Here is a 21,095-nt window from a genome sequence, read left to right as displayed (position 1 = left end):
TCAGGAGGGATAGCCTCTGCGCCCCATTTACAAGAGTGCACAGGAGTGGGGGATAAATTATCCACTCTGGCTGACAGAATATATAGGTCCTGTCTGACTTTCTGAGTCTGAGCAGTGACTGCAGCTAGCTGAGAGGACACATCCTGCAGCATGCTCTTTATGGAGCTAGCCCAGTCTGGTTCTTGAGGGGCAGACTGCATATTTCCACTAAGCTGGGGTGAGACACCACTGAGCGCTGAGTAAATACAAGTCACTTGTGAACTAGAAGCAGGAGAAAACTTCACACTGCATAACATGCAGGTTATTGTCCTGACCATGAGGGTGGGACAATAACCTGAACCCACATACACAGTGATTTGTAATGTACTTTTTGTACATTACAAATCACTGTGAGTGTGTGGGTTCAGGTTGTTGTCCCCCCATCATGGCACACTATGTGACAGGTAATGCACTATGTGAATTACGGCTTATGTGTGGCAGCTTAACAAACCTGAGGGTAAGACTCAGGCACTGAGGGGGACCTGTACACCAACAACCTAGCTCTAAAGGCCCTTATACATAGAGCTGACTTGTCCTAAGGACAAGTCGGACACAATTTTCCTCCGAGCCACCCGGCAGCTCCCCGGGAGGTTCACATAAGATTTAGGACTTGAGGTGCCATTTTTTTACATGTGATAAATCGCATTTGATTTATCACATGTAACAAAAAAAAAAATAACAGGGAGCTGCAGGGCGGTGAGGAGCAGTGGGGGTGGGCAGCGGCGGCTCTCAAATGAGTGGCCGGCTGGGGAGGAAGGAGTGGGGCAGCAGCGTTAATCAGATCAGTGCTGGGGCGGGCGGCGGTGACCAAATCATCAGTGTACACTCACTGTCCGGCGCCGCAGCGGCGGCTATTACATCTTTAAAATAATGTGTCAAATGACTCTCCGGCTTTTGATTGGCTGAGATAGAGCACTCTCAGCCAATCAGCGGCCGCAGAGGGAGGCCGCTGATTGGCTGAGAGTGCTCTATCTCAGCCAATCATTAGCCGGGCAGTCATTTGACATGCTATTTTAAAGTTGTAATTGCCACAGCTGCTGCCCACCGGCTACGGCGCTGGACACCGTGGACACTGATGATCATTTCTGGTCACCGCCGCCCGCCCCAGCACTGCGCCCGCCCCACCGATTGCGACGGATCTTATGTCCCGCCGGTCCAACCCCTGGGTCTGATAAGCATGGGACCGCGCATCGACCCGACGCCATGTCATGAAGAAACGATTTGGTCCGATTTAACAGGCCGATTGATCGCAATCGGCCAAAATCGGACCAAATCGGCTCGATGTATGCCCACCTTTAGATTGGAGAAAGCCACAATAGTGTTATATATCGCCAAGTTTCTTTTTTGTCTTTCCTTATTTCAAAACATTCATAGACACAATTCTCAAATATAAAACATTTATTAAAAAACACAAAGTTTTTTTCACACAATAGTTTCTTGGATTTTCTTTAAATAGTGGATGTATACAAAATCCCGACACGTTTCACCTCACTATGAGACTTCATCAGGGGTGCTTTACATATATCTACAAAAAGTAGAACATATTGGTAAGCATATAAAAAAGGAAAGAATGATATATACAATTACTTTTTGACAGGTGATATAAACAAGGAACATATGGAAGACTCTTAGATGTTCTTTTTAAAGGTTATTCTTATAATTTATTTTCAAATAGATAAGGAAGATTTTTCAATCTTTATACTCCTTATATAATTACAAAATGGGAAATGGAAGAAAGAGGAGAATAGGAAGCTTCAATCAAGAATATCTAATTTATTATTTTTATGTACTTTTATGTAGAAGGAATGTATCATACCTTTATTGATCTGTATAGGGATTTCTCTTTATTCCAACAGTGAATAATTTTCATTATTGATATAACAGTTTTATGACGCAAAAAATGAATAAACTTTCCACTGGATGTGATCTCGCTATCAATAAAGAGACATAAATTCAACTTCACCAGGTTAAAAGCGCTCAAAACCTGTGCTGTCACTGCTGAACTCTCCCTCCTCCCACACCGCTGAGGAGTGTCCCAGGAGGTGAATGGTGATTACAGAGCTCAGGGAGAAGCAGAACCTGTTAGTTTGGTGCCCTCAGAGGTCAGGTCCCACTCTGACTAAGCTTCACCCAATGCATAGCGCTGGGTGGTACACATATATTTATACTGGAAAATGGGCATAATTAACCCTAATGCAGTGCTGCATTTCGGGTACAGTGGCAGCACCTAAATCCAGTATGTGGCAGGGCTTCGTGGTCGCTGTGCAGGGACGCTGCAATCGCCGCCACCATCTTGCCGCAACGCATACTGGGGTGCCCACCGAGGAAACACCGGGTCATACTCACCACTGATGTTTTTCGGGCTGAACCAGGGGTGACATCTACGCGACAGCGGTGGCAAACACCCTCTCAGGACAGTGGTCCTGCAGCAGGGTCAATTTGGTACATAGAGAGGTCAGCAACGGAACCCTTCCCCTGGTTTCCCATGATGCAGGAATGCTGATAAAGCCGAAACAGCAGACCCAAAATAATAAAGAAATTAAACTGAAAAAAAACTGGAGCTTCACAGTGAGCACCCTTTCTTTAGGGCACATTTTCTTCAACTGGTTATGTGGGAGGAAGTAGAGGGGAGGAGCCAGTACACCCAGTGAAAGAGCTTCTATGTGCCTATCTCCTGCGGATACCTCTCTTCCCCAATACATTATGATGAAATTCCCAATATCCCATATGGATGATAGAGAAAGTGGTGTGACAAACCCTCATCTAGGAGCACTGGTGCAATGGATGTGTGGCTCCATCTATAACCACAGCTTAATAGTGGCCAACTATAATCTTTTTAGTTTGGATTGCACACAGCTTTAGTGAGATACAAAATCATTGATCACATTCTGTTGAAGTTAAATGAACTACGTTAGTATATGCTCTCTTCAGTGCTTTTTATCCCTGTATTTATATTTAAAAAAAAAAAATATTTATATTGATATTAATTGATTAAATGATTTTAAGAACTAATCTATATTTAGTTTTGTAAGCTTTAACTATAGCTAATATAGTATATTAGCATCAGTCTTTAGCAGGGATGATTTTATAAAAAAAAAATTATTGTTTAAATGCCATTTATGTTATCCTGTATCATCGGTTTGATATGTATTGATCTAATATAGATCTCACTGCTAATGTCTATAGAATACAAAAATCATAAGATAAGTCATGTTGTCATCTTGTGAACTTTCACATACTGTAGTTTAGAAATTATAATAAATGCTGACATTCTATATTCTTTGTCTTGAACCAGTGAGTTTGGGACCTGCATCCCCACTGAGTAAACAAACAAGATAAGAAAGTATTCCTCAGAAGATAAGAATGTTTGTACGGACAGGCACCAGAAGAGGAGGGGGTGTGGGGGGGAGCAGGATTGTTGGTATACAGATTCAGGCTTTTCTCATGTATGTATTATCTCTATCTGATGTATGGAAACTGTATATGCATGTATCATTTGGTTATACACCGTGAGTGTTTATGCGTCATTTGTCTTCCCTATCGATTGGTATAGATCTTGCAGATATATGAAGGACATTATTTAGAAGTGAAGTTTATCTTCCACATCCGCAACAAAACTATTTTACTATGAATCTGGCAAGTTCGCAAAGTATTGAACATCGGTAATGTACGGAATGTGCTGTTAGAACATTGGTAATGTGCGGAATGTGCTGTTGGAACATCGGTAATGTGCAGAATGTACTGTTGGAACATCGGTAATGTGCAGAATGTACTGTTAGAACATCGGTAATGTGCTGTTAGAACATCGGTAACGTGCGGAATGTGCTGTTGGAACATCGGTAATGTGCAGAATGTACTGTTAGAAAATCGGTAATGTGCGGAATGTGCTGTTAGAACATCGGTAATGTGCAGAATGTACTGTTACAACATTGTGTCCTGAATCTGGTTTACATTTCAGAATTAGCTATAAAGACAGAAAACACCTTACAAAATAACTTTAAAATATAGAATAATGTACAAAATGATTTGACAATAAGGAAAAAATTACTCACATTTATCCAGATCCCTTTGTATATGAGTGTATGGGGACAGCTGCTGGACACAATGGTTATTACACATATAGTCAGTGTCATATATACTATTACGATGATATTATGATATTAGCCTGGTGCACAATGTGCTCTTCTTGAGAATTTGTTAATGACATGGGGCCTGGTTCAGACCTGCAGGTGGGGCAGATGTTACATGTACAGAGAGCGTGAGATTTGGGTGAGTTATTTTGTTGCTGTGCAGGGTAAATACTGGCTGCTTTTTCTAACACTGCAATTTAAATTTCAAGTGTAATGCTCTCTTCACCTGTTACACCTGCCCCACCTGCAGTGCAGCATGATTTTGTCCACAAAAATTGCATCTTTGCTAAAAGGTTGGCCTTGGCAGGTAGCCATGATGCCCATGGTGTGAAGCGCAAGGCTGTGATGTAACCCATAGCAACCTGATATCAGCTCTTATCAGTATGCCGTCAAACATGTTATGATTGGTTACTATGGGAAACAGGTGGCCAGTGACTTCGTTGCACTAATTGACAATATAATACATAATATAATAGAGGAAGGTAAAACAGCAATAACACAAATGCCTGATGGAAATAATGAGGAGGTAATAGGAAACCTGTAGGTGATAAAGGGCACTGTGCAGGGTTCCTGTAGCAATATCCAGAACTCACAGCCAGTCATAGAAATTCCAGTACGCAGAGGAGCTGCTGGAACCCTGTACTGGAGTACTGGATACAAACCGGGTCTTTCTGATTCCCTCGGAAAGGGGCAAATTCAAAGTCTGGGTATTAGTGGGCTGGGCTGGGGAAGTACTAAGAAGTCTTACTCGTGCTTGTCCAACCACTGTCAGACATTTCTACCTCTGTGACGTCACATTATCTTGCCTGAAGAGCCCAGTGTCCCAAACATGCATGGATGTACGTTATCTGCTAGGATGGATTCATAACCAAACTGGTTGAGTGCTGTCCACATGGATGATTGGGCCCAGAGGATGACATGAAAACATTCCCCAGACCATAACATTACCATCACCAGGAATGGGAAAAACAATTGCTGCATTCAGAACATGTATATTGTTTCTCCTGTGTGACTCCTCTGATGTAGGACAAGATGTGACTTCTGGGAATAACATTTGCTGCATTCAGAACATTTATATGGTCTCTCTCCTGTGTGACTCCTCTGATGTAGGACAAGATATGACTTCTGGGAAAAACATTTACCGCATTCAGAACATTTATATGGTTTCTCTCCTGTGTGACTTCTCTGATGTCCGACAAGATGTGACTTTTGGGGAAAACATTTGCTGCATTCAGAACATTTATATGGCTTCTCTCCTGTATGACTCCTCTCATGTCGGACAAGCTGTGACTTCTGGGAAAAACATTTGCTGCATTCAGAACATTTATATGGCTTCTCTCCTGTGTGGCTCCTCTGATGTAGCACAAGAGATGACTTTTGGGGAAAACATTTGCTGCATTCAGAACATTTATATGGCTTCTCTCCTGTGTGACTCCTCTCATGTCGGACAAGCTGTGACTTCTGGGAAAAACATTTCCTGCATTCAGAACATTTATATGGCTTCTCTCCTGTGTGACTCTTTTGATGTACAATAAGATGTGACATCTGGGAAAAACATTTGCTACATTCAGAACATGTATATGGTTTCTCTCCTGTGTGACTCCTCTGATGTTGGACAAGATCCGACTTCTGGGAAAAAGATTTGCTGCATTCAGAACATTTATATGGCTTCTCTCCTGTGTGACTTCTCTGATGTAGGACAAGATGTGACTTCCGGGAAAAACATTTGCTGCATTCAGAACATTTATATGGCTTCTCTCCTGTGTGACTCCTCTGATGTAGGACAAGATGTGACTTTTGGGGAAAACATTTGCTGCATTCAGAACATTTATATGGCTTCTCTCCTGTGTGACTCCTCTCATGTCGGACAAGCTGTGACTTCTGGGAATAATATTTGTTGCATTCAGAACATTTATATGGTTTCTCTCCTGTGTGACTCCTTTGATGTCTAACAAAATCTGATTTATTGGAAAAACATTTGCCGCATTCAGAACATTTATATGGTTTCTCTCCTGTGTGACTCCTCTGATGTACAACAAGATGTGACATCTGGGAAAAACATTTACCGCATTCAGAACATTTATATGGTTTCTCTCCTGTGTGACTCTTTTGATGTACAATAAGATGTGACATGTGGGAAAAACATTTGCTGCATTCAGAACATTTATATGGTTTCTCTCCTGTGTGACTCCTCTGATGTTGGACAAGATCCGACTTCTGGGAAAAAGATTTGCTGCATTCAGAACATTTATATGGTTTCTCTCCCGTGTGACTCATCTGATGTCGGACAAGATGTGACTTCCGGGAAAAACATTTGCTGCATTCAGAACATTTATATGGCTTCTCTCCTGTGTGACTCCTCTGATGTAGGACAAGATGTGACTTTTGGGGAAAACATTTGCTGCATTCAGAACATTTATATGGCTTCTCTCCTGTGTGACTCCTCTCATGTCGGACAAGCTGTGACTTCTGGGAAAAACATTTGCTGCATACAGAGCATTTATATGGCTTCTCTCCTGTGTGACTCCTCTGATGTACCAGAAGCTTCGATTTAAATGTAAAGCCTTTGTCACACTCAGAGCACACATGTGGTCTCTCTCCTGTGTGACTCATCACGTACAAGATAAGAAAAAATTTAATTTTAAATGAATCTCCTATCCAGAAAATAGTCGCTTAGGTTAATCCTCCAGGTGTAAGAAGAAATTAGGACTAACTGGCTGGATCAGAGAACAATGTCCCTTTGCGCAGGATTTGGACTAATAATATTAGAAGATGTTGTACAATCATCCTGTAAGAAATATAAAAAGTAAAAGGTTAACATAGTTCAACTGTGATGTCAGAGTTATTGTGTATGGAACATTATATATTTCTATCAACAATATTGGCCGCTGACCATTGTTTTTATATTCGTGTATGTTGACAAAATGCTGGGACTATTTGCAGTCGGACGCACAGCATGGAGCCCTCTATCCTCCTACAGCAGATACCAATATGTATATTGTACACACGGCCTATTAATGTTTCTATGACTATTGTATAACCCTCATCCTCTGAGCATTACTGACCCTCTGTACTGACCACAGATTAACAAGTGCTATTGATCCTGCACTTTTGGCTCCCTTATCTACATACATGGGTGATGTAACCCAGGGCTCGACAATTATTTTTAAAATCTAGGAGCCAGGATGAAAGTGTAGGAGCCAGATGCCAGAGGAACTATGCGCGTCAAAAATGTACACTGATATACACACAGCACTGCATCACTGAGTCGGCCCAGCACACTGATACACACATAGCACTGCACCACTGAAACCCCCAGCACACTGATACACACATAGCACTGCACCACCTCCCCAGAACACCCATATATACACAGCACCCATATACAGAACTTATATAGACTGTGGTACAAACACACTGCATACCTCAGAATATGACCCTCTAGAGGAGAGACAGTGGCCTCTTTGTGCGGATGACCCAGGGGCACAGGGATCACCAGGCATCACTCCAGCGGGCGCCCCAATGAACTGCTCCTCCCCCTGCAATGTGACAGTGCTGGCCACACCATTCCCCACCCCTGTACACGGTACTGCATGTGGAGCAGCGGCACACAGAGCGCCGACTGAGCCGAGGGGAGCTGCCTGGAATGCTGCTGCTACTGACTTCCAGCAGGTGGGCTCAGTGCGCTGCTGCTGTTTCATTAGAAGGGAAAGGGGGGTGGGGAAACGCTGCCACTAGCGACCTGGTATTTGTCAAGTCCTGCAATAGATGCAACATATACCAGCTACGTAACGGTCCTTGCATCCATCTGTGTCACTGAACCTGCAACCTGATCTCTTCACCAACCCCATCTGCATTCTTGTGAGGTGTACTGTAAGTGTGCGATGAGAAAGTGCTTTAATTTATTATTGACTCGGAAGTAGAGCATAATGCTCAACCTCTCTCCCACTAACACCAAACCCTCCCATCTCAGCCTAACTCCATCTCTCACCCTATGCCTAACCTTCCCGACATAGCCTAAACACCATCTCTCCCCTGTGCCTAAACCTCTGGACACAGCCTAACCTCATGTCTCTCGCCCTAGTGCCTAAGCTTGCATCCCAGCCTATCCACAGCTCTCTCCCTAGGGACCAACCCTCCCAATCTATCCCCCTAGCACCTAACTCTCCCATTCCAGCCTAACCTCATGTCTCTCCCCCTAGTGCCTAACTCTCCCACCGCAGCCTATAACCCTCCCACCCCTTAGTACGTAACCCCCATATTACCCACTGTCATCCATTACCAACCTCTGCTCCTTATCACTCCTTCCTCAACCAGCCTAACCTCATCTCTCTCCCTACTGGATTTGGATTGGATTTCCTCCCAACCCAGGAAATCCATTCGCTCCCCTAGTGCCTAACCCTCCCAATCTTAAACCCATCTCTCCCCCTAGTGCCTAAACATCCCACCCTAACCCCCATCTCTCCCCCTATTACCAAACTCTCCCATCCTAACCCCATCTCTCCCCCTAGTGCCTAACCCTCCCAACACAGCGTAACCCCATCTCTCCCCCAATTGCCTCACCCCCACCATACCAGTCTAACCCCATCTTCCCCTAGTGCCTAACCCTCCCATCCCACCTCTCTCCCTAGGGCCTAACCATCCAAATCCCAACCTACCCCATCTCTCCGCACCTAACACTCCCATTCCAGCCCAAATCCATCTCTCCCCCTAGTGCCTAACCCTCCCGACACAGCCTAACACCATCTCTCCCCCTATTGCCTCACCCACAATGCAAGTCTAACCCCATCTTTCCCTAGTGCCTAACCCTCCCATCCGAGCCTAACCCCAACGCTCCCCCATGCCTAACTTTCCCATCAAAGCCTAACCCCATCTCTCCCCCTAGTGCCTAACCCTGCATCAAAAACTAGCCCCATCTCTCCCCTAGTAGCTAACCCTTCATTACAGCCTAACCTCACCTTTCCCCCCCAGCATCATACACTGCAGGATGCACAATAATGCTCTCAAACTGCATATTTGGAATTACATCAGGGCTGGCGCCAGGTCGCCAGATTTTTTGGGGAGGAAGCAGAATCTGCTCGTGGCCAGGTGCGCTTAACACCCGGGAAGAGCGTTGGACAACCCAGAGCAGGTCCACTGCAGCCTGTAGCTATTTCAAAACTTCAGCCGAAGCAGCCCGCACAAGACCCAGCAGGCAGCAGCCTGGCTACCCCCACACAAGCCCCAGCAGGCAGCATCCCGGTCTCACAGCCGCAGAAGCCCAGCCACCCCAAGAGCCGCAGCAGCTCCAGCTCCTCCTCCGGCTGCGAAGCCACTTCACCCGGCCGATGTCACCACTAACCCCCAGCTGCTGTTGGAGCAGGTAGACTTCCTTTCCCTGGTAAAAAGCAGCTGCTCAGCCAAATCCCGGGGGCTGGAGGAAGAGACCCAACCTCTTCAATAGCACAACTCCGGCCTTAACTACAGCCTACTGCAGGCCTGCCTCAGGGACATCGAGGCCGGGGGGCTCCTACAGTGTCACCCACAGCACAAGAATTTACATCTTGCAGAGCACGTTAACCCTGGGCAGAAGCAGAATCTCGTCATGGACCAGCATTGGCCGCCCCTTGCACCCCCTCTTTACCTCCTAACAGTGCAGCAGCAAAGGCAGTGCAGACCGTCCCCCCCCTTTCCAAACAGCAAAGCCGTGGCGCAGGCAGCGCTGCCCCCCCTCTGCTAATAGCACAGCCACGGCGCAGACAGAGCTGACCCCCCTCCTACCAGTACAGCGGCGGGCAGTGCTGCCCGCCCCCCCCTCTACTAGCAGTGCAGAAGCAGCACATCACCCCCCGCACATCCCCTCTCCCCAGCCAAGCGGAGGCTGGCACAGGGAGCAGGGGATAATGTGGCAGCCAGGGGAGAGGAAGCAATGGACCAGTAGCCGAGCAGCAGCTGGTGCTGGGGACCAGGAGACCCACTGATGCTGGTGAGAAGACTTGCCTCACCTTTCCACCCATTCACTCACTCTTCCTGTCACATCACCCCATCATCTCATTACATCTTGCCCCTTATCACACCTCTCACCTCTCCTTCCATCACCTTACTTATTCGCGCCCTGTCATCTCACCCTGTATCATGTCTCCCCTTCCCCATAGCGCTGTCACCTCACCCCTGTCAGCTTCCCCTCGCATCTCATCCCTCTCTCACCTCTACCCCACGCTGTCTCTTTCCTCTTTTTCGCTCTATTCCCGTCCCATTTCTCTCTCCTATGCTCTCACCCAGTCTGTAACCCTCTCTCTCCCCTGATGTCTCCCCCATCCCCTCTCTCCTTATTCTCTTCAGCATGCCCTCTCTCTTTCGCTCAACCCTAACTCACCCCCCTGCCTCTAGTTTCTCTCCCCTCTCTCTCTTTCCTCCCTCTCTCGAACAGTCCTCTTCTGTCGCCCAGGCACATCGCACCATGTATGGGCAGCCTTAAGCTTGTCTGGCTCCTACACTTTCATGCTGGCTCCTAGATTTAAAAAAAATTGTCAAGCCCTGATGTAATGGGCATTATGGAGCGTGTAAATGTAGTTTTCCATTACATTACATTTACACACGCCATAATGCCCATTACATATACATATTACATTTCGGCATGTGGTATATGTAATGGGTATTATGGCGTCTGTACATTTTTGGTCCCTATTAGTTTATCTGGCTCCTACATTTTCATCCTGGCTCCAAGATTTTAAACAAATTTGTCGAGCTCTGGGTTATGTACTTGACGTCAGATCAGAAACGGAGGAAGCTGCTGATTTTTTTAAAGGCTGAGAGTCGCGCTAAAGTACCCACTGACTGCTATCCACTGGCCAGGCTGGTCAATGGAGTCTCCCAGGATCTAGCTCCAGACAAGACTGGACTTCAGAGGGACGCCACCAGCAGCATCCACGAGGAGGGCAAAGGATGGCAGCTACAATACCATACTCAACTGAGAATTTACAACAAACTGTAGAAGTATACTTACTACTACTACTAACAATTAACTCCGCATCAGCCTGCTTTTCCCAGCTTTGAGTTTGGCCATATAGAGTAAGGGTAAATGAATTTGGGTGTTGTATGACCTCCCAATAGTTGTGATACCTTCCGATGGTCAACCACCAATGTTGGAATCCCGTCTGCCAACACTGTGACAGTGGGGTGAGTGCATAAAAGCCCTTTGCATGCTCACTGCGCTCGACACAGGTTCTATTCTCCATCTGTTCTACCCCCACCAGGTAGAATAACCGGCCAGTCAGGATCCCAACAGACAGGCTTTTACCAGTTGGGAATTCTAATGCCCGTCTATTGACCATCAGAAGCCGGACTGTCGGGAGGCCATCCGACACCCAATTGGTTTAAGCTTACGTTAGGCATGCAAACTTCCCAACATGACCCTCTCCAAGAGGGACACAATGCTCTGTTTCTGGACATCCATCTTAATGTATGATTGCTATCACCTGTATTGAGCAGGATCATTGATTAGAAAGGTGTTTTACCACAGCTGATGGCAATTATTACTTAAGAGGGAAGTCCAGGACATACATGTGGGGGATTATTCTGGTTCACTTGCAAAGGCAAATTCCTTCTCAAATGGACAAAACCATGTGCACTGCAGGTGGGGCAGATATAACATGTGCAGAGATAATTAGATTTGGGCGGGGTTTTATTTCAAAGTGAGATCTATAACAACCCCCCAAGTCTATGTCACCTGCCTACTGTTTTCTTATTGGTGAAGGGAGGAGGAACAGTCATATAGGTATGTTGCTGAGTGAGCTGCTGTGTGCGCGCATCTTATATTATACACTAAGGGGGTTATTCTAGTCCACTCGCCAAGGCCCAATCAATCTCTAATGGATAAAACCATGTGCACTGCAGGTGGGGCTGATGTAACATGTGCAGAGAGAATTAGATGTGGGTGGGGTTTTACTTCAAAGTGAGATCTTGCAGTGTAAAAATAAAGAAGTCAGTTACCCTGCACAGAAATAACAATACACCCAAATGTAACTCTGTGCACATGTTACATCTTCCCCACCTGCAGTGCACATGGTTTTGCCCATTAGAGCAGGCATGTCAAACTCAAAATCCCAACTGGGCCGAATAATCAAGGTCTAATGGCGTGTACACACGGGGGTGATTTTTGCTAATATTGTAGGCAATATGGTCGCTGAGCGACTATATTGCCAGTGATGGGAATGTGCACCGGCGATATATCGACGGGTGTGTGCTCCCGTTTTTCCCCCGTAGTGATCGCTGGTTGCAGGAGCACTGCCAGGCTCTCCCGGCAGTTTCTTTTTCATCAGCGACCAGATGCAAATGGGACATTGAGCGATATATCGCCCCCTGTGTACACAGCTCAAGTCTTGTGTGGGCCGCAAGAAATAAAAAGCCATGGTCACTACCTCAAGCAAAAGCTGGAAATAAATACAGTCGCGTCCTCTATATCATATTATATATCAGTGTCTATTTAGCCTTCAAATTCACATTCTGACACAGGGAATGTGGCCGAAATTCACATTCTGAGACAGGGAATGTGGCCGAAATTCACATTCTGACACAGGGAATGTGGCCGAAATTCACATTCTGACACAGGGAATGTGGCCGAAATTCACATTCTGACACAGGGAATGTGGCCGAAATTCACATTCTGACACAGGGAATGTGGCCGAAATTCACATTCTGACACAGGGAATGTGGCCGAAATTCACATTCTGACACAGGGAATGTGGCCGAAATTCACATTCTGACACAGGGAATGTGGCCGAAATTCACATTCTGACACAGGGAATGTGGCCGAAATTCACATTCTGACACAGGGAATGTGGCCGAAATTCACATTCTGACACAGGGAATGTGGCCGAAATTCACATTCTGACACAGGGAATGTGGCCGAAATTCACATTCTGACACAGGGAATGTGGCCGAAATTCACATTCTGACACAGGGAATGTGGCCGAAATTCACATTCTGACACAGGGAATGTGGCCGAAATTCACATTCTGACACAGGGAATGTGGCCGAAATTCACATTCTGACACAGGGAATGTGGCCGAAATTCACATTCTGACACAGGGAATGTGGCCGAAATTCACATTCTGACACAGGGAATGAGGCCGAAATTCACATTCTGACACAGGGAATGAGCCCGAAATTCACATTCTGACACAGGGAATGAGCCCGAAATTCACATTCTGACACAGGGAATGAGCCCGAAATTCACATTCTGACACAGGGAATGAGCCCGAAATACACATTCTGACACATGGAATTCCAGCTGACACCTAACACACCATAAATTACAAGTGGTGTAAACTCATGGCCCTCCAGCTGCTGTGGAAGTACATTTCCCAGCATGCCCTGTCACAGTTTTAGCAATCCATTATATAAAATCTGTGGCAGGGCATGCTATGACGTGTACTTCCACAACAGCTGGAGGGCCATGAGTTTGACCCCACAAAAGAAAGCTATGCCCACCAACCTTACACTGAGGGTCAGTGAGTGTTATCTTTTTTTTTTTTTACTTTTCAGACAAAACATTCAGGTGGGATCAGCAGAACCTGTCCCTTTCCTCCTCCCCCAACCGGCCATCCCACCCCACCATAACCGCATTATGAACATTTAAAATCAGTCTTACTTTATGGCAGCGCCACTGCCACTCTACCCTCAGCCGCCACTCTGATTTGCTTCTGCCGCAAATATGCCTTCCCACCTCCGTCGCTCCGACTGCCCGCATCCACAATCCTTTAGCACCTGACGAAAGCACCCTAAGCCTGTGCGCTGGTGCGTTGTGACATCACCCATGCAAAGCACTGCTGGGAACAGGCTTCAGAAGAAACTTCAAGTCAATCAGCAGCCCTTGAAGCCTGTTCCCAGCAGTGCTTATCGCAGGTGTCTGCAGGGTGTGTCACTTGTTGCTGCTGCTGCGATACGAGCACCTGGCAACTGAGTGATCCTTGGTCGCAGGCACTGGACCGCTGCTTGTCACGATCAGCATCAGCAGCCAGCACATAAGCCTGTGGTGGCCAGGGCGACATGCGGAAAAAGTAGGTGGCCAGGACGACATGCGGCCAGTGGGCTTTACATGCCTGCATTAGAGTGATTGTGCATTTACGAGTGAACTAGAATAACCCCCTAAGTGTACGTCACCTGCCTACTGTGTGCTTATTGGTGATGGGAGGAGGAACAGTCATATAGGTATGTTACTGAGCGAGCTGCTGTGTGCGCACATCTTACACTAAGACTAAGTGCACGTCACCTGCCTACGGTGTGCTTATTGGTGATGGGAGGAGGAACAGTCATATAGGTGTCACTGAGCGAGCTGCTGTGTGCGCACATCTTACATATTATACACTAAGTGCATGTCACCTGCCTACTGTGCGCTTATTGGTGATGGAAGGAGGAACCATCATATAGGTGTTACTGAGTGAGCTGCTGTGTGCGCACATCTTACTTATTTTACACTAAGTGCATGTCACCTGCCTACTGTGTACTTATTGGACACCTGAGTGCCGCATCCCCATTGCCACATGAAGGTTTCCCTAATTCAGACATCATCTCCTGAGGTCCATTAATACCCTAATGACCCAGAGCAGAGATTGGCAGAGCCATTATATGGGGAACAATATGGGTCTATGGGGAACGAGGCAGTGACCTCCTGATGGAGTTATCAATGGATGGAACATTCCAGTGGTTTCACCTCACGCTGCCAGTCTGTGCTCACTGCACTATGAGGCGCCGGTGTTATTACTAGTGCTGGCTGTGTCTGGGGGCAGATATTGGGCTATTACCCGCCCCCGTGTCCTGTCTCCTCCCACCCTCAGTACACATTACACGGTGCCCAGCACCAGGGTCCCCCCGCACACACACAGCGGGACTCACCTCTCTCCCTCCCCGCCGCGCTGCCCGTGATCCCGCCGCTTCCTGTCTCTGGCTCCGTCCCCAGATCTGTGAGGTAATACAGCCGGGGCAGGGGACACGCGGCACTGGGGAAGGGAATGGGCGGGAACACGCGGCAGAGGGGAGGAGACTGGGCGCCGGAGCTGCTGCTGACGTCACCGGGTCATTACTGTGCGGCAGGGATTGCGGCGCTGATCTTCCTGTTCTGTGACGATGCTGCAGGATCCTGTAGTGATTCCCTGTGGCTATAACGTGCAGTGTGTGACCACAGGGGGCCGCCAGGGGGAGACTAGGAGCAGGGCCTCAGAGGCATAGGCTGGTGTGTATCCACTATGACGCTGACACCGTGCACTTCATGAGCACACCGCCAGCGTCCACGTGTCCCCGCCCATTCCCTTCCCTGGCTGTATTACCTCACAGATCAGGGGACGGAGCCGGGTGCAGGAAGCGGCGGGATCACGGGCAGTGCGGCGGGGAGGTAGAGGTGAGTCCCGCTGTGTGTGTGAGGACCCTGGTGCTGGGCACCGTGTAATGTGTACTGAGGGTGGGAGGACAGAGGGCACGGGGGCAGGTAATAACCCAATATCTGCCCCCAGACACAGCCAGCACTGTAAGTAATAACCAGAGGCGTAACCAGAAGTTTGTGGGCCCCATAGCAAAAATTATAATGGGCCCCCCCCCCTGACCATTACACGACACACCACAATGACCATAACACCTTATACCACATACTACAATGCCCACAGTCAGTCCCACCAATCAGTGGTTCTTTTAAATTTCTATGAATCAGCTCCCAAGCATACACATGTCCCACACTTTATATGCTGTATACACACACACATCCCAGACTATATATACTGTACACACATGCACCACACTATATATGCTGTATACACACACCCCACACTATATATACTGTACACACATGTCCCACACTATATATGCTGTATACACACATACCCCACACTATATATACTGTACACACATGCCCCACACTCTATATGCTGTACACCCACACATCCCACACTATATATGCTGTATACACACACACACACCCCACACTTTATATACTGTACACACATGTCCCACACTATATATGCTGTATACACACACCCCACACTATATATACTGTACACACATGCCCCACACTATATATGCTGTATACACACACCCCACACTATATATACTGTACACACATGTCCCACACTATATATGCTGTATACACACCCCACACTATATATACTGTACACACATGTCCCACACTATATATGCTGTATACACACACACACATCCCGCACTATATATGCTGTACACACATGTCCCACACTTTATATGCTGTATACACACACACACACACACACATCCCAGACTACATATACTGTACACACATGCCCCACACTATATATGCTGTATACACACACACACACACACATCCCAGACTACATATACTGTACACACATGCCCCACACTATATATGCTGTATACACACCCCACACTACATATACTGTACACACATGTCCCACACTATATAGGCTGTATACACACACACCCCACACTATATATACTGTACACACATGCCTCACACTCTATATGCTGTACACCCACACATCCCACACTATATATACTGTACACACATCCCACACTATATATATATATATATATATATACTGTACACACAGACACACGTGTGACCCACTGCTCTAGTCCAATTGCATCCATTCACCTTTTTGTATTCACTTGTTCTTTGAATTTCTTGGCTCCCACAGCAGCAGAGGTTGTGCTGTCGAGTTCTTCAGTAACAGCAACATGTACATACAGTTCCACGGCAGCCACTGCCTGGCACTCCCCGCCTCCCTGTTGAAGGTGAGCGCTGCTGTCCTCACCTCTCTCCCAACATGCGGCTGTAGATCCCTGCCTGGCGCGACACCCCCCTAGCTCCTTGAAATCTTTTCCCCGCAGCAGTGTCCTGCTTTTTCCCAGCATGCTGCTGCCGCACGGCGCGACCCCCCCCCCCCCCCCCTGCACTAATTCCCACGCCGCGACAGCTCTTTTATAAATCACTATACCACCAGTCACGGTGCAGGGGAGTGCTTGCTGTCCATGGGGCCCCCCAGCCGCCGGGCCCCATAGCAGCTGCACCCTCGGTAGTTCCGCCACTGGTAATAACACCGGTGCCTCATAGTGCAGTGAGCACAGACTGGCAGCTTGAGGTGGAACCACTGGAATGTTCCATCCATTGATAACTCCATCAGGAGGTCACTGCCTCGTTCCTCATAGGCCCATATTGTTCCCCATATAATGGCGGGTATGGGTAAAAACCGGACCAGGACAAAACTGCCGGACCAGACATCAAACTCTGCATTTTGGAGCTTGTAGCGTCCGGTCCGGGGGATGTCCTGTCCGGGGGTGTCCTGTCTGGGGGTTCTGCCTGTGACACCTGTCACCAGGTAGAGGAGGAGGGGTAGAATAAAGTCTCCCTGTATGGTCCGGGCATGTAGCAAAAACCGGACGGTCCGGACCACAGAGGGAGGCTGTAATCTCCCCTCCCCCATGTCCCTGGTGATAGCTATCACAGGGACCCCCGGACAAGACACCCCCCGGACAGGACCCTATAAGCTCCGGACTGCAGATTTTGATGTCCTGTCCGGCGGTCCGGAGTCTAGTCCGGTTTTTACGTAGTCCCTATAATGGCTCTGCCAATCTCTGCTCTGGGTCATTAGGGTATTATAGGGGCTCAGGAGATGATGTCTGAATTAGGGAAACCTTCATGTGGCAATGGGGATGCGGCACTCAGGTGTCCAATAAGCACACAGTAGGCAGGTGACGTGCAATTAGTGTATAATTTGTAAGATGTGCGCACACAGCAGCTCGCTCAGTAACACACCTATATGACGGTTCCTCCTCCAGTCACCAACAAGCACACAGTAGGCAGGTGACGTGCACTTGGTGTATAATATGTAAGATGTGCGCACACAGCCTCTCGCTCAGTAACATACATTTATGACAGTTCCTCCTCCCATCACCAATAAGCACACAGTAGGCAGGTGACGTACACTTGGTGTATAATATGTAAGATGTGCGCACACAGCAGCTCGCTCAGTAACATACCTATATGACGGTTCCTCCTCCCATCACCAATAAGCACACAGTAGGCAGGTGACGTACACTTAGTGTATAATATGTAAGATGTGTGCACACAGCAGCTCGCTCAGTTACATACCTATATGACGGTTCCTCCTCCCATCACCAATAAGCACACAGTAGGCAGGTGACGTGCACTTAGTGTGTAATATGTGCGCACACAGCAGCTCGCTCAGTGACACTTATATGACGGTTCCTCCCGTAACCAATAAGCACACAGTAGGCGGGTGACGTACACTTAGTGTATAATATGTAAGACGTGTGCACACAGCAGCTCACTCAGTAACATACCTATATGATGGTTCCTCCTCCCATCACCAATAAGCACACAGTAGACAGGTGACGAACACTTAATGTATAATATGTAAGATGTGTGCACACAGCAGCACGCTCAGCGACACCTATATGACGGTTCCTCCTCCCATCACCAATAAGCACACAGTAGACAGGTGACGTACACTTAGTGTATAATATGTAAGATGTGTGCACACAGCAGCTTGCTCAGTAACATACCTATATGACTGTTCCTCCTCCCATCACCAATAAGCACACAGTAGGCAGGTGACCTACAGTTAGTGTATAATATGTAAGATGTGCGCACACAGCAACTCGCTCAGTAACACCTATATGACTGTTCCTCCTCCCATCACCAATAAGCACACAGTAGGCAGGTGACATACAGTTAGTGTATAATATGTAAGATGTGCGCACACAGCAGCTCGCTCAGTAACATACCTATATGACGGTTCCTCCTCCCATGACCAATAAGCACACAGTAGGCAGGTGACATGCACTTCGTGTATAATATGTAAGATGTGCGCACACAGCAGCTTGCTCAGGAACACCTACATCACTGTTCCTCCTCCCTTCACCAATAAGCTCATAGTAGGCAGGTGACATACACTTAGTGTATAATATGTAAAATGTGCACACAGCAGCCCGCTCAGTAACATGTATATATGAATGTTCCTCCTCTCTTCACCAATAAGCACACAGTAGGCAGGGGACGTGCACTTAGGGGGTTATTCTAGTTCACTCGCAAAGGCACAATCACTCTCTAATGGGCAAAACCATGTGCACTGCAGGTGGGGAAGCTGTAACATGTGCAGAGAGTTTCATTTGGGTGTATTGTTTCTGTGCAGGGTAAATACCGACTGCTCTATTTTTACACTGCAATATAGATCTCACTTTTGAAGTAAAACCCCACCCATGATGTAATTCCAAATATGCTGTTTGAGAGCATTATTGTACATCCGGCAGTGTGTGATGCTGGGGGGAAAGGTGCTGTTATTTCTCTACCGTCCAATGGGATACTGGGCTTCACTACTATGGGGATTGAGACCTCCGCAGGAGAGACAGGCACATAAAAGAACTTTCAGTGTGGGTGCACTGGCTCCTCCCCTCAATCTCCCTCCACTAGTCAGTTTTGAAAAATGTGCCTCAGGAGAGGCAGTGCTTCTGGATGCTCCAGAGTTTTTTCCACATTTATTTTCAAGTTTGTTATTTTGGGGCGCTGTAGTGACCACACAGCTGTCCTGCTTCGTGGGTGTCAGGGGAAGGGTCAGTCCCCGACCTCTTCAGGTGCAGAGCTGACCCTGCTACAGGACAATCCAGTCCTGCGTGGGACTTGTCACCGCACAGCATTGCGCTGTAGTGAGCAAGTCCCCTAGCCGCCGCACACCCCTGACAGGTCTGAAGACATCGGTGGTGAGTACAGGCTGGGGGTCCCACAAGGGGTCCCCGCAGCCATTTCTGGTGCGGCAAGACGACGGCTAGTAATGGCGGCTCTCCAGCAGGGACCGCGTGAACACCGCGTCTGATAACTGGCATAGGGGTGCTGCCGCTGGACCACCAGGGACACCCCTCAGGGTATAATGTATGATATATATTTTACACCTTTAATAATGTCAGTATAATTATATGTAAGCGCCAGCTCCGTGTAAGGGGGCGGGGCTTCACTCAGAGCGGGACCAAGCTCTGCTGGGCGCGCGCTGTCACTTCCTGCTTCTTCACACGCTGCCAGACTCCATTACAGGGCTCCTCACTGGCGTGGTGGATCCGGGTACTTGCAGCACGGCAGAGACAGCAGGTTTTTATAGCGATTTAGCGCTGCTGCGCTATCTAGCTTAGTCAGACACTGTGTTGTTTATATCACTGTGTTTAGCGTTACCAGCTCACCCAGATCTGTGAGTTCAGGTTAAGGGTGCACTTGGCTCCCCAATTGCTCTGTTTTTTCCCCACTGTTTAGTTACAGACACAGCATAAAGCAAGCACATAGTCTGTTTTCAATAGAGCCAAATGGCTGAATCAGCAGTGCTCCTGCTTAGCAACAAAAGCACCAACTGCACCATTCACAGGTTCAAATCCCTGGGTCGACGCAATAATTTTAAACTCAGAGGAAACACATCCAGCAGTGTGTGCACGTGTGTGACTGCGTGGGGGTTGTGTTTGTTACTACAGACATTGTAGTACTATCTCATCATGGTGAAAAAGTTCACTTGTATGGTGTGTAGCACCAAGTTTGTGCCCAAGTCACAGTCCCAGGTTACTTGTGAGGCTTGTATGTCACCACAGCCCAGTAGTGCTGACACCCAGATCAGTGGGGTTCCCCCACAGCTTGCGGGGCAATCGCAGGCAGACGAGCAGGAGCCTGCGTGGGCCTCCAACATAAAGACCTTGTTGGATTCTGTGGCTTCACAGCTTTCCACTAACACTCAGCAAACGCAGAGGGTTCAGAGGGAATTGTCCATGTTATCTGCCAGGGTGGATATTCTTCATACCCAAAGTGTACCTCCCCCGCCCGCACAGCCTCAAAAGAGGCAGGCTACTGCTATGGATCCTGACACAGATGAGGACGATGAGGACATATTGGAGGAGGGTGAGGAGCAGGGT

General features: G+C 47.6%; 2 protein-coding genes and 1 pseudogene across 4 annotated transcripts in view; 1 reads left to right on the top strand and 2 right to left on the bottom strand.

Moving 5' to 3' along the window:
• The window catches only part of LOC146075876 (uncharacterized), a 107,714-nt gene extending 92,620 nt beyond the window's left edge, over positions 1–15,094 (bottom strand). The window contains exon 1 of the mRNA XM_083185545.1: positions 15,045–15,094. The gene's annotated coding sequence lies outside the window, so the exon portion shown is untranslated. The remainder of the gene's footprint in view (positions 1–15,044) is intronic.
• Positions 1–21,095, top strand: part of LOC146075887 (uncharacterized) — a 58,467-nt gene that overhangs the window by 17,580 nt on the left and 19,792 nt on the right. The window contains exon 1 of one of the 2 annotated variants that reach the window (XM_083185561.1): positions 15,246–15,546. The exons of the other annotated variant lie outside the window; for it this stretch is intronic. The gene's annotated coding sequence lies outside the window, so the exon portion shown is untranslated. Of the gene's footprint in view, positions 1–15,245; positions 15,547–21,095 lie in introns of those variants that run through there. 2 annotated transcript variants of the gene reach the window in all.
• Positions 1,141–15,166, bottom strand: LOC146075877 (uncharacterized; annotated as a pseudogene). The gene is made up of 2 exons (XR_014473646.1): positions 15,045–15,166; positions 1,141–6,957 (listed from the first exon to the last, which is right to left on the bottom strand). The product of XR_014473646.1 is annotated as an uncharacterized LOC146075877 (transcript).

Source organism: Crinia signifera, chromosome 4, assembly GCF_055691185.1.
Source record: "Crinia signifera chromosome 4, ASM5569118v1, whole genome shotgun sequence".
NCBI lineage: Eukaryota > Metazoa > Chordata > Amphibia > Anura > Myobatrachidae > Crinia > Crinia signifera.
This window is presented reverse-complemented; position numbering and strand designations above follow the sequence as displayed.